The 13,152-nt window shown below is 39.2% G+C and overlaps 1 protein-coding gene across 2 annotated transcripts in view; it reads right to left on the reverse strand.

Annotated features, from left to right (window-relative positions):
* LOC141904946 (uncharacterized) overlaps positions 1-13,152 on the reverse strand; it is a 142,896-nt gene that overhangs the window by 75,420 nt on the left and 54,324 nt on the right. For both annotated transcript variants that reach the window (XM_074793584.1, XM_074793582.1), the window contains exon 2: positions 1,950-2,037. The gene's annotated coding sequence lies outside the window, so the exon portion shown is untranslated. The remainder of the gene's footprint in view (positions 1-1,949; positions 2,038-13,152) is intronic.

Here is a 13,152-nt window from a genome sequence, read left to right on the forward strand (position 1 = left end):
CCAAAGCTGGCGAAACCTTCAGGGATTCAATACGCGAATACGCCATTTTTACCGAACAAATCATTTTCAGGGGTGTTTTTGCAGCGCGGAATTAATTGACAAAAATTAACTTCAATCACTTCGATTCTGTTATTCCAAAAATTCAAGCTCAACCCAATTCGCAGTTGAATTTGAGTTCAGAGAATCAAATTCATAGTTAAAAGGTTTTAATCAACACAGGGACATTAACTGAGTTGACTCTAAAACGCTTTTCGAGTCCACAGTTGAATCTACAGAGAAATGTGCCTGAATCCTACATACAGTAAATTGGACTCTGGAATGAACATTGATCTATTCCCAGAGCTAATGCGCGTAACCGACAACAAAAATTACACACAACGAAGCCTCGAGTTTTATAGGAGTTTTATGCCGCGTTACGAGACTTCATTAATTTTCTACCTCAGCCGTTGATGGATGGATCGAGTTGTGTGTTTACACCTAGATAGAGTAAAGAAAAGAAAAGAGAGATGCCGGAATCAGATTCACATCAGATATTTGCCTTTGGCACTTGTATTGTATCCGCTCCTTTGTTACCGAATATAAATGCCATTAATAAGGAAAGATTCGGTCTTTGGTTGGGGGGTATTGCAAAGGCTCCACTCGTATCCACTGATTACCAGCAGTTGTTTACCTCATACACATCAACTATTACCGTCTAAATATCATCATTATTTACGTGTATAAAACAAAGAAACCGCAGCCTTTGATAACATATAACTATCTTCACATAATATGTACTCCTTTTACCTTCCATGATCCAGAAGTTCCCTAAACATCGTACTGCACCACTGAGAACCTGAACCTTGGTATTCTGAATTGGCAACTGGCGCCCTTAACCTTGTATATACTCAAGTCCCCTATGACCCATCTTATCTCATTTCCAATATTCATCTTCTCAGTATTCATCTTTTTCTTTTTGGACATATCTACAACCATTGATATCTATACCCAATATATATTACGAAATTTCATTGCAGTTTACAAAGTTTGGTACTGAAGACTATGTCAAATTCAACCTGAGTAGACGAAACCGCTCTTTAATCGCTAGAATGAGAAATGGTACTTACCCTCTTAATATAGAATTAGGAAGGTATAGAAGTTTGCCCCTAGCATTGCGTGTCTGTAGTATGTGTAATAAAAATGAAATAGAATCCGAACTACATTTTCTTTGTGAGTGTAACGCATATCATGATTTAAGAAATGACCTATACCAATAAATTGAAGATGTACTAACTCTTGATATAACTTCCCTTTCAAGTACCGAGGTATTAATTCAAATTCTAAATAATTAAATATGTTTGTAACTATATTGAAAGGGCGTCCTTACGACGTAACGGTAACATACCATGAATATGTTATAATTGTATGAAAATTTGTGTCTTGTAAGCCTTTTATAGGCTGGCTTTACTTGTAAAGATGACACTTTAATAAACTATATATATATATATACAAAAGTGATCCGGTCGACTATGAGAAAGAAGGTAATAATAATATTTCAATCAACTCACCGACCATTGATATCATATACCCGTTTCATTTTCAGCAGGAGTGATTTTGTTTATTGTGCATTAATCAGGTACACAGACTCTCGTATCAAGTCTACCCGGTTAGATTTTCTGTCTGTACAATTATTACACGCAACAAATTCTATCGCTGATATCCATCTCAGTCATTCGAGTGAGCTAATATCATTTCATCAGTTATCACTGATGAAGCGACCGTCTTTTTTTTATACGTTAATAGCACTTCAAAGGCAAGATTCAGACTTCTCCGAAGAAAAGAACTAGCAGCTGAACGTCGAAAAAGAAAATCTTGACTCGGATGGAGAGAGACGGTTAATAGGAAATATCTATGAAGTCATTCATGTGGGAATAAAGGCAAGTGAAGCGTGATAAAAAAAGATCACTTACTCCGCGAGATAATAATCGATATACCGCTGTCGAGCGAACGAGCGAGCGCATCAGTACCAACATACACTGAACCATCCAATCAGAACAACTGTAAAACATAAAAGAAAGCACATACATATACAGTGCCTGTAAGCTTTAGGAGACAGAAATTCAGTTCAATTCGATGCTATAAAATGACAGTAATCAAAGCACTGGTATTCCTGAATATGCCTTGGATACATAGTTGAAACATCAGGATAAATATTAGCTCAAATAACTCTTTTAATCTTAGTGTGGTATTTTGTACTATCTTCACTAAGAGTGAATATCAATACTGAGTGTGTTTCATCAATGATAATCAAGCAAACCAATAGTTGGTACTATACCACGCCTTTAGCTAGCCATGTCTTTGAGGAGGTTAGATTTTTGGGAAAGCTGAACTTTTTTTCAGGGAATGGAACTGCTTGCAAGGGGCCCACGCAAATGTCGCCGTCCTGTGAGTGATCGCACAGAAATTTTCTCGAAAATTAGAGGCGAAGTGTATTTGGAATAAAAATTGTGCTTCTTTTCCCTACCATTCGGCCCAAATCAAGTTAGTTTGGAAGTGGGTGCACATTTTAAACGGAAACAAATGAAAAAGCGTTACAAATGAATGAACCCCCTGAAAACGGTACTGTATATGGGGATATAATCGGCTTTTAAAGTAGATTGCTGTGCCAGAGTCGATGTGTAATTTGAGTATTTCACTGTGTCCACTGTCAAGTTTTGTTTCTACGGCAAATGAAGCGAAAAGTCTCAAAGGCCTGATATATATTTCAATTACTTCAAAGCAATTAAACTCATTTAAACCATTAGAATAGAAATCATTTTACGGAGTGGGTGTCCTGCTGTTCGGATAGTTGATATAATCACGGATCTTGAGTGTCTAGCCGAGTAGGGGCTCGAGGGGACAATATTGTTCAGAAATAATAGCTCCTTTAGACATCTGTTATCACATTAAACTATGAACCTCTGTGGAATGGGAAGAGAGCAGTAGAGGCATCGGCTCTTATGAGTCAACGTTAGAAAGAGACAGACACGAGAATTCAGGAGCAGAATTCATTATCGTGGGATTCTTGAATCTGTTTTATCGCATCATCTATGTCAAGTGACATAGCCGCGTACGATCTTGCAAACAAACGGAATAACGAGATCTAAGTGTGTTCAAAAGAATAAGCGCAAACTCACGATTATTGTTGAAAACCTTATTCTGTAAAACAGAATACATACACAGTAATGTGCATTCTGTCGAAACATAACTCAATGCGGATCGATTTAAATAGTTCAGTAAAGAAGGCCGAGATGTTAGGTGTGGAAGAAGATGGATCGGTAACATAGCCGTATTGCGCATTGCAGGTATTGCGCCTGATCGCAATGTATAGTTCATAAACGCTGAATATCCTTGGATATCCATGAATCAGCTTATGAAATATTGACAATCAGCAGTAATCTCTCCGGCGATATCTTATAATCGTAAACGCGCTGAGGTCGCAATGTCATCAAATCAACTAAGTGAACAACAGATAATATGAGGAAGAGAAAGAGGGAGACTGGGAAACAGAAGGGGGCGAGAAAAAAAGCTGGATGTAAGGAAAATGATAGATAGAGCGCAGGAAGACGTCCCAGGAAATAACGTCCGAATTTGCAAGGTTGGAAAAATGTTCCAGCCTTACTAACTTCATTATCTAGTTAATTTATAGTTAATCTAACACCTATATAACATCAAGTCGACAAATATCGTCTGACCAGCATAGGTAACAATAGAATTTAGGTAACGATCCCCCTCCCCTGCCTGTAAATATCCCCCAGCAAAAATCGCACAAGGTAAAAATCTCTCCAAAAGGTAAAATCTCCCCCCCCCCCAAGGTAAAAATCCCTCCATATTTGATTTTCAACTAACATTTTTAAATAAAATTCAACACAATTTCCGATGTTTAAGAAAACTCAAGATAAACTCAAATTTCATTGCACTACCATATTAAAACAAGATGACAGTAATTCAGTTTTCACTTGTTAAGGCTGGCTTATGTCGACTAGCGACGCGACGCCTACCGACTCCCGATGCAACTGAAAGCAACCGCGATCGCAGCCCAACTTATGTCGACTGCGCTCCGATTCCAAGCAAATGAGGCCGATCAGCGGGATACCAGATCCGCCCAGTCGCTCACTGCTTATGTTGGTTACGATTACTGGCAACTGCATCGGCTCACATGGTCACGTGATAAGCAACTGGCGGCCTCTCGTAGGACGCTAAATCAGCGATAAACCCAGTTGGGTCGGTAGGCATCAAGTCGCCTACCGATGTGTATATTCTGGATAGAAGGATAGAAGTGTAAAAATAAACTAAGGTACTCTATTACCATCCATTGTTTAAACTGTTGAAAATAAGAACATCAGTGGCATTTTTTCCTACTGTCATTTTCACTGGCAGCATTTTTACCGCTGGCATTTTTTCCTACATTCAAGAGTACCGTAAATAATGAACAGGGCAGACTAGAAACCACAAGGAAATTGATACTGAGCAAAAATGAAGTTCAAAACTTGTCGCAGTCGTAGTACATACATATATGAACCCGATGATTAGAAATGCCTCAAACAAGTAGATGCATTCTACTAAGATTGAGCTCTGATAGTTTTTTGCAATAGGTTTTATCACAAAAACTTTGTTTTTTCTAAAAAATTCCTATCCCAAAAACATCAGTCTATGTCACTGGCAAAAGATCCAAGAAAAATGCGCCCGGAAATGAGATACAATGACAAGCAGCAAGCATATATACGAAATATTGCTCAGAAACAGGACAGCAATGATGTAGGTAATCATTTCATTTCCGTCAAACCAAAATATTGTTCACAACGTTATAATCGCATGAATTTTAATGGGAATATTCAGTTGAAAAGTGAACAACATCGACTGAATGTATAATAATATGTAATCATCTGCACGTATGCACATATACGGTCTCGGCGGCTTGTAATTTCATACCCTACGGGCTTCACACTACAATCAGTGAATAGATATTTCAATAGATTTCAAAGACTCTTCACGCCAACTGTACACTACACATACTACTAGCGGTAAACGATGATGCTGCTTAATAATTGCATACAAAATTCAATGCGAATATCAATAAAAACCACTCGACTAACACAAAAGATGATGAATTTTGAATGTTTTCTCGACGATGGGTTTTTGAGTACATCCATCCACAAAACAGTCGCGTAATATATAAATGGCTTTTTTTGAAATTCTGAAAAAATATGAGGAGCATTAATGAAGAGACGCCGCATTGCAAAAAGTAATAAATGTGCAATGGTTGGTCTGGTTGACAGTCGCAGAGAATTGTGCCGCAGAGAATTGCTGGCAGTAGCACAGCTGAGACCTTTAGGGCACATGGACACATGAATACATTCACTACAATGAACCATCATGATGCCACTGGGGCTATAACATGGTCAGCATTGTGTTCAGATTAACCATGGATGTATAAACTAGATATATCTAGTCTATACATCCATGGATTAACCAATGAGCTTTGCGAATGAAGCATCTTGTTCTACATTGCCAGCCAGTGAAGAAATTGAACTGCTAAGATCAGCTAGGTATTGTCATGGACGTATAAACTAGTTCATACGTCCATGGTATAGTGTAGGTCAAAATGGTGGCAGATCCGAAACCATAAAAGAAAGAAATGTCCCAAGCATATTGTTACAATGGTTGTTTTTCGAGGTTGGGCCTTGAAGGCTGTTAATGCCTATGTAGCAGTTTGAGCGACAAATCAAATGTTGCCCATGGTGACTGGTGGCAGAAAGGGAAGCATGGAAATAAGTAAGAGATGGCACCAATGACGGCTTAAAAACTACCTCCGAAGCGATCAGAATTAGTTCAATTTTCAAAACCGTCTCAGTCTAATCCGAAGGCTGATCATTCGCAGACTGCCGATATATTGTCACGCGGGAGACACAACCTGTGCATAAATATTGAATGAATATAGATTTCCCGTGAGGTATTGACACAAGATCATATCGACGTATTGTCTACCGACAATAGAACGTCTGCTCTTAAACAATTGATGAATAGAGAGACAAGAGACTAATTTGCTATTAAATCAAGTGTCATCGGTGGTGGTGGCTCGGCTGTCTGGGGTTCAGGGTGGAACAACGCCGGTGGTTGGCTGCTTCTGCACATACACGTGGATAGCATAAAATCTCTCGGCGGTCGGTTTTGATAATTGGAAGTAATTACATGTCGGCGTTGATAAGCAAAACCTGTTTCCTACGTGCATAACATAGAACTTCTATCAGGGGCTGAACTTATCATCGAAGAATCCATCCAGGCATATTGCGCACCACATCTGTTTAATTCTCGATTGTCGAGATCTTTTGTTTCATTTTTCACGGATCAGGGAGAATTGAAACAGGTCACGATATCCGTCGTCAGTCATAACTAAGAACGGGCCTAAATCAGATGTATCACTGGTTTCAAACACAATCTAAAGATCAGTAAATTTGGTAAATTAGGCTTCTAGCAATCAATCCAACATTGAGATGTAGTAATCCATTTGGCTTTCATTTATTGTTCAACTTAGAGTCTGGTAATTGCTAATAGTTGCATACTCGATGATAAGAAGTTTCCTAGTTTCCTAGTATACTGGTCTATGACCATGTGATGAAACATGGTAGAGTCCATGGATGAAACGACCATATATAGAAATCTTAAGGTAGGGACACACGGGCACCTAGTGGCACGACTGGCACTTAGTGGGAGAGAGTTAACGAATCACATGATATCAACAATGCATCCTATTGGTTGATAAAAATGGATCGCTCGGCGAAATTCGCCGAGTGCGGGCAGACGAGCGAATTTGCGGGCGATCCGATCGCCGGCGTAAATAATCGGCCGAAAATATTAAACATGTTTGATATGGTCGATTTGCTGGGCGATCGAGTCAGCCGACGAAATCGTCGTCGCCGTGAATGGCCACACGAGCGAATTTTCCGGGCAATTTATAAATTCGCTGCGATCGGGGAAAAAATACGCTCGTGTGCCCCTACCTTTAAGTGTGTATCAGGCTTAATATCACCAACTACACCAAAACTACACAATCATATACACACACCAGCCAAAATCCCGTGGAAAGCACAGGTTTAGCCCAGAACTTCAAACTTTTCGATTTTTTGGCTGTGAATTTAGAAGGAGCATTTTAGAAATACGTTCTCAGGGCTTATTGTTAGCCAGGTCATTTTTGTCTAATGGCATAGCCGTTGTACCAGTCCATACAGACAGATATCGGTGTGCAAAAATCACAGATACAAAGAGCAACCACTGAGTCAAATTGTCGTATTTTAAACCATTTGATACATATGCCCCACAGTCACTAATACACTCAAAGAACTACTTCAAGATGAAACTGGTTTGTTTTTATTTTGAACATTTGAACAAACTATTAATCGCATACATTCAAAAGAATTTTGTAAGGCACACCCTACATAGACACATAAGGAATCCATAGGTCATATGACATCATACGCATATATACGATACGACTATTTTCAGCATACAGATACACGTTCCCCAGATAACAACTATTTTTTCGAAAAAAGCTGCATGAAATACCCTAACGTACAATCGAACACATTTCATACAGGGTATCATGACGTGTGATGATATATCAGCCAGTAGCGATGCTATTCTATTCTCGCGTTCACATAAAAACGGCGACCGTTGATATCACTACGGTATCGCGTTTACACTGCCACACCCAGTTATCTCTCCGTATGATCTAATAACTCATCGCTATAAAACATAAAACGTGACATAAAATAAGCGCCTATAAAACGACGACAGCGTTTCTAACTTTATTTACTACAGGTCGAGGCTTTCTACAGAGAGTCGCATTCAGCATAGAGCGCGCGTGTGCGCCTTCAAATGGAAGATGGATACATGGACTCTAAAGTCCATAATGGATTGACAAATTAATCTTATTTCGCATCAAAAATAGCTTTAACTGTAATTCGAGCCTTGTTGTCCGAAAAATCATATCCACCGGGTAAAATAAAAATTTTGAATTGAATTGAATTATCATATGCACGTACAATTTCTCCAATCTCCAATCTAGACATTGTTTGCCGCCGATAGAATATATCACATCTCTAAGTCCAAGCCACGATGATCATACAATCATTTTTTTGCCCGATCAAAAACGTCGACCCAGGCCCAAGCCAAATCATAGCATGGATCAAATTAATGCATGTGAATTGCTCCAGGTTCCGGTAGTGACTGACTTCCCTTAGTTTGAGCATTGTTTTAGTATCAAGCGAGTGGTTTACGTGTGAAAGTGCTCCATAGTTAGGCATGGCCTGAAATTGACTCCGGCCTGATACGTGACAATTAGCCAGGTCAGATTGTCTCCATGTAATCACAGCTTAAATTCTATAGAGATGAGAAGTGAAATGAATCGGTAAATGAAACCCCTTGAAAAACAAAAATTACATTTAACTTTTCTTTTCATTGATAATCAAACTCTTGCTTCGAGTAAGATAAAACTATCAATAATTGCTGTTCAGCCGTACAATTCAACGTTCGACGAAAGAGCCTCAGTCGATATCGATCAAATCCATCAAACCTTTTAGAAACCAGTCAAGGAAATGAGATACGAAACCATGACAGAGAATACCAATGCAGTCAGATGAAAAGTCATAAGAAAATCACTACGGCAAAAAGGTTTCACATGTCTCAATCGAACTACCATCTTTGCTTCGACCAAGAATTAGAAATTAGGAAATATAGAATATTCATCCATCCACCAGTGATTTGCCCTAAGCTTTATTACACTTAGGTTTGCTTTTGCCTTCAACTTCAGTTTCAGACTTGTCCTCAGCTCCACATTCAGCTTTATCCTCAGCTTCTCTATCAGCTTTTTCCTCAGCTCAAACCTTTTAACCCATGTTTGCTTGTAGCTTTACTGCTTTACCCATCTTAATACTCAGGTTTGCCCTTAGCTCAAACTTGAGCTTTTCATTCAGGTATTCCTGCAGCTATATACTCAGGGTTGCCCTTTCAATTTCAGCTTTTAGTTCAGGTTTGTCCTCAGCTTTGCCTTCAGCTTTATCATCAACCCAACCACAAATTTACCTGTTTCAGCTTTATACTCAGGTTAACCCTGAGCTAAGCCTTCAGCTTATCTTGAACTTTGCCTTTGGGTTCATTCTCAACTTCAACGCTCAGCTTTAACCTGAGCACTATTTTTTGCAATCAGTTTTACCCAGTCTCAACCTCAGGCTCATCATTAAAACTGAACTCATCAAGCGATTATACGCCGACTAGGGAAATGTCACATACTTGTTGGTGCCGGCGGGGTGTTTCCCACTGATATCAAGACACTTGGCAGTTCCGATGTAAATACACTCCCCGTACCATAAGAGATATTCAGCATCAATTCGACACATATCTGGAAAATAAGGTTTAAGACAATTCGATGAAATCAATATGACCATCTCAGTGGGTGACGAAGTAATATCGTTGAATGTCACGTTCATTATATCTGGGAGGTGTTCGTTCTCTCGCACCTCGCACCTCGCTGTGCTGGTTATATTGACACAAATCTCTATCACACCAGTCCAACTCATTTATAACGATCTTGCGCAATTAGTGCGCTATTCACAGGTACCGCTAGTCCTCATCACACAAACAGGCAGTGGCGAGCAAACATCAGCGCAGTTATTCTTATTAACCCTTCGAACCTGTATGGTAGGGTTTTGTTATGATTGCAATTAATGCGTTATATTAGCCTACCTTATCAGGTTGATAGCTAATGTTGTCTCAGCAAAAATCCTGCAGTTATCAGCCACGATCACACAAGCATTTTTCGCCTGTGCCAAATTAGGCCAGAATGATCACATGGGTGCCAAATGGCTTACGCTATATCGTTGCAAGTCCTTCCATGTAAAAGGCTCCTCTTTACAAAGCAAAATTATCCATCATAACTTTAAATCTATTTCATATACCTTACACCAAAATAGCAACCTTCTGGTGGCTGAGCTATTTACATTTCATGAATGCGAAGAAGTATGGGGACCTTAAATGTAATGCCATGATGTGAAGATGTAACCCTAATAAAAATGAACATATTTTACTTTCAACAATACCAGATAACTTATGTAAAAGGCCATATTCTATGTGATATTCATTTTTCACACATGCGATAGCCGAGCGCGCACCCAGCTCGATTAAGTTGAACCTATAAGAGGAATGACAAATCCCTGCACACAGCCCTCCCTAGTACAACATTGAAGAGACACGCTCCGACTGCTCGATAAGCTGGTTACCTTGAATAATCAATTTATCAGAAGCCATCGCAATTTCCCTGATAAATCACTTTCCGGAAACAACCGAACATTCACGTTGTCAAAACCAATCGGTTATATTAGATAGATCGCTTCGAGGGATGGAAAATCTACGACGAGAGCTTTCATCCTCTCCGTCGTATCAAACAGCGACCTCCGCAAAAACTGCTGCCGCTCGCAAACGTAAGATTAACTTCACTTCGCTCATCATTCACCGGCATTTCTCAAATAGAAATCTCATTCACGCACGAAAAGCGGCAATCGTTGTAGATTGTATGTTATCACATACATTTTATCGACGTGCCATCCTGTAAATCATAAGGTAGCCTATACAGGCTTATAAAACACAGAATCCCAAACATAGTGGAATCCCAAAAGAGAATTATCGTATCGAAAGGGTTGTATCAGAATATGAGTGAGACACTTCCTAAACCAGCTGCCCAATGTTTTGACCCGTGCTAAAACTCCACTCGGGCCTGGTCCGACATTTTTGGTGGCACAGGCACAGGCACTTGCCACCCGTGTTAACAGTTGTTCCGGGCAAAAATGCTCGCGTATTTGCAGATAATTACTTCAATTTTTGATAGGTAAGTTATAGCTATCGTGTGTTGAATCTGCCGAGTGAAACTCTTCTGTTCACCAGAATTTTACAACACTAGATTGCGACTTCCAACCAGAAATGCTAAGTTTCATTTAGGGAATAATTGATTTCCGTAAGAGGACATTAACGACGAATCATTTACATTATCGCTAATTACCCGAGAGTTACTTATTTATAATCAAATCGGCGTGCTAATTACTGAGCGAAACAGTAATTTGACACGCAACTTTCAGTAATTCAATATACGTACGTCGTATGTCGTAAACAAATATCAGAGCCAAGAACAAGGAAGGCGAGAGATATAAAGTGGAAGAAGGTCAGAGGGAAGGATAAGAGGGGAAAAGATAACAAAGAAGCAAGAGATCGATGAAAGTGAATTTTCTTTCTTTTTTTGTTCTTTTTGTAGTTACTGTTTTTGCTTTTTTCTCCTTCTGTCTTTGTTTCATTCTCATTTATTAGGGGCCATAAATTGTATTGCCATTGGCTGGCCGGGTCCTTCATTGTGCCGAAATCTTTATAGAATGTATAAATGCATTCATTCACTTTCAAAACAAAATCAGAGGACCGAGATTGGAGAGCTGACCAAATCGACTGGTTTGGGACTGACCGAGCACACCAGGAACTGTGAGTGGGGCATTGATTTTTTTCGAAATGGAAGCAATTACTGCCCCCCTCCCCGGCCGACCTCTGTGAGGAGAATGGATGGTGGAGTCGGAAACCTACTTCTTTAAAAAGAGATTGTTTAAACGAGTGAGCTGTGGATTGTAAGGAAGTGAAAGTAAACTTTGTAAAAGTAAACGTTTAACGTCAGGTTTTAATGATCAGCTGTCAATGGGAAAAGTAAAGAGCGGGCGTGCTGAGAAAGTAAACCTAATGAACGCAGCACAAAATAAACATGAAACATGAGACATACACTATTTTCGGCTCGTTTGATGACTTCTTGTATTGCTCCTAATCAAGAAACATTGTTTCTGAAACAAGAAAAAGCGTTTCAATCGCCGCGTGCAATGTCAGAATATCTAAACAAGAAACGCTAATATACAATGACCAGTCAGGTAAAATGAGCGAATCGCAACATGACTGATCAAAATCAGCATCTCTCTCATATCATGTGAAACAATTATTATACTTTTCTCGTCGCTAGTGGCGCCGCAGGCTTTGGTATGTTTCTTGTTTCGCTGTGTAAGCAGGTTAATTAAACATTGAAACGCATCGAAACAAAAAATCCGTGCCGTCACTTGGAGGTCTTTCTCGCTGCGCTCTAGTCTTTATACAATTCAGAAACATTATATCGATTCACGAGCAGGGCAAATACGGTCGTGTTCGACGTTGTATCATTTTTGTACGAAATATGATGAAGAAACACATGAAAGAGAAAATCTCCGATGACGACGACGACGTAGAGCTCTTCAGGCAATAGTCAACTGTTCCCCATCAAAAATGAGCCGCTGCAGCGGCAGCAGAGCACATCATCAAACACGATGAGGTGATGATTATATGGCCATCGGGAACCTATCAAACCGGACGGATTATAGCCGAGACATCCTCTCAAAAACAGATTTTCATAACGACTTGTAAAAATCTACCTCTCTTTTATCATTATCGTCATTTCTTTTTTCAATTAAGAAGACGCGCTCTCGTAAACGAAGCTTAGAAGAAGGCAACTGAGCAAAATGATTCAGGTAGAATGAGTATTGGAATTAACGAAATTTTAAGCAAGGCACGGAGGAAAATCACTGCTTTTGATGAAAACTCTTATCACCTGCATTGGGAATATGTTCAACCGCACTGAATATAACTCGAAACAGCTCCCAATCGTTATCAGCCCATGTAATTACTTCAAAAATCATGATACCTTAAACAGCAGTTAAGGGTCTTGTGAAAACCGATATTGAACAGCAAACTAGCTACATGTTATCATCATCCGCGAGTAAACAGTAATAACTATTGATAAACTTTGAATAATAGATCAGAGCAATACGTTGAAAAAAATCGGAAATAAAATACTATTTGCATTATTCCGATATCTATTTTCTTAACACGCTTCAAGCATAATGGTCATACACGCTTGACATTCTGAAATTCAACGACTCATTGATCTACCGACTTCAGATGTAATATCAATTAATCGATATGGCGATCTATCGTATCAATTATCAATTTTCTGTTAACAACAGAATTCTATATCTATGAATAGAGAGGTTATTTTGATTGAACATTCGAGGGATATTAAGTTTAGAA

This window comes from Tubulanus polymorphus, chromosome 5 (assembly GCF_964204645.1).
Source record: "Tubulanus polymorphus chromosome 5, tnTubPoly1.2, whole genome shotgun sequence".
Taxonomy (NCBI): domain Eukaryota; kingdom Metazoa; phylum Nemertea; class Palaeonemertea; order Tubulaniformes; family Tubulanidae; genus Tubulanus; species Tubulanus polymorphus.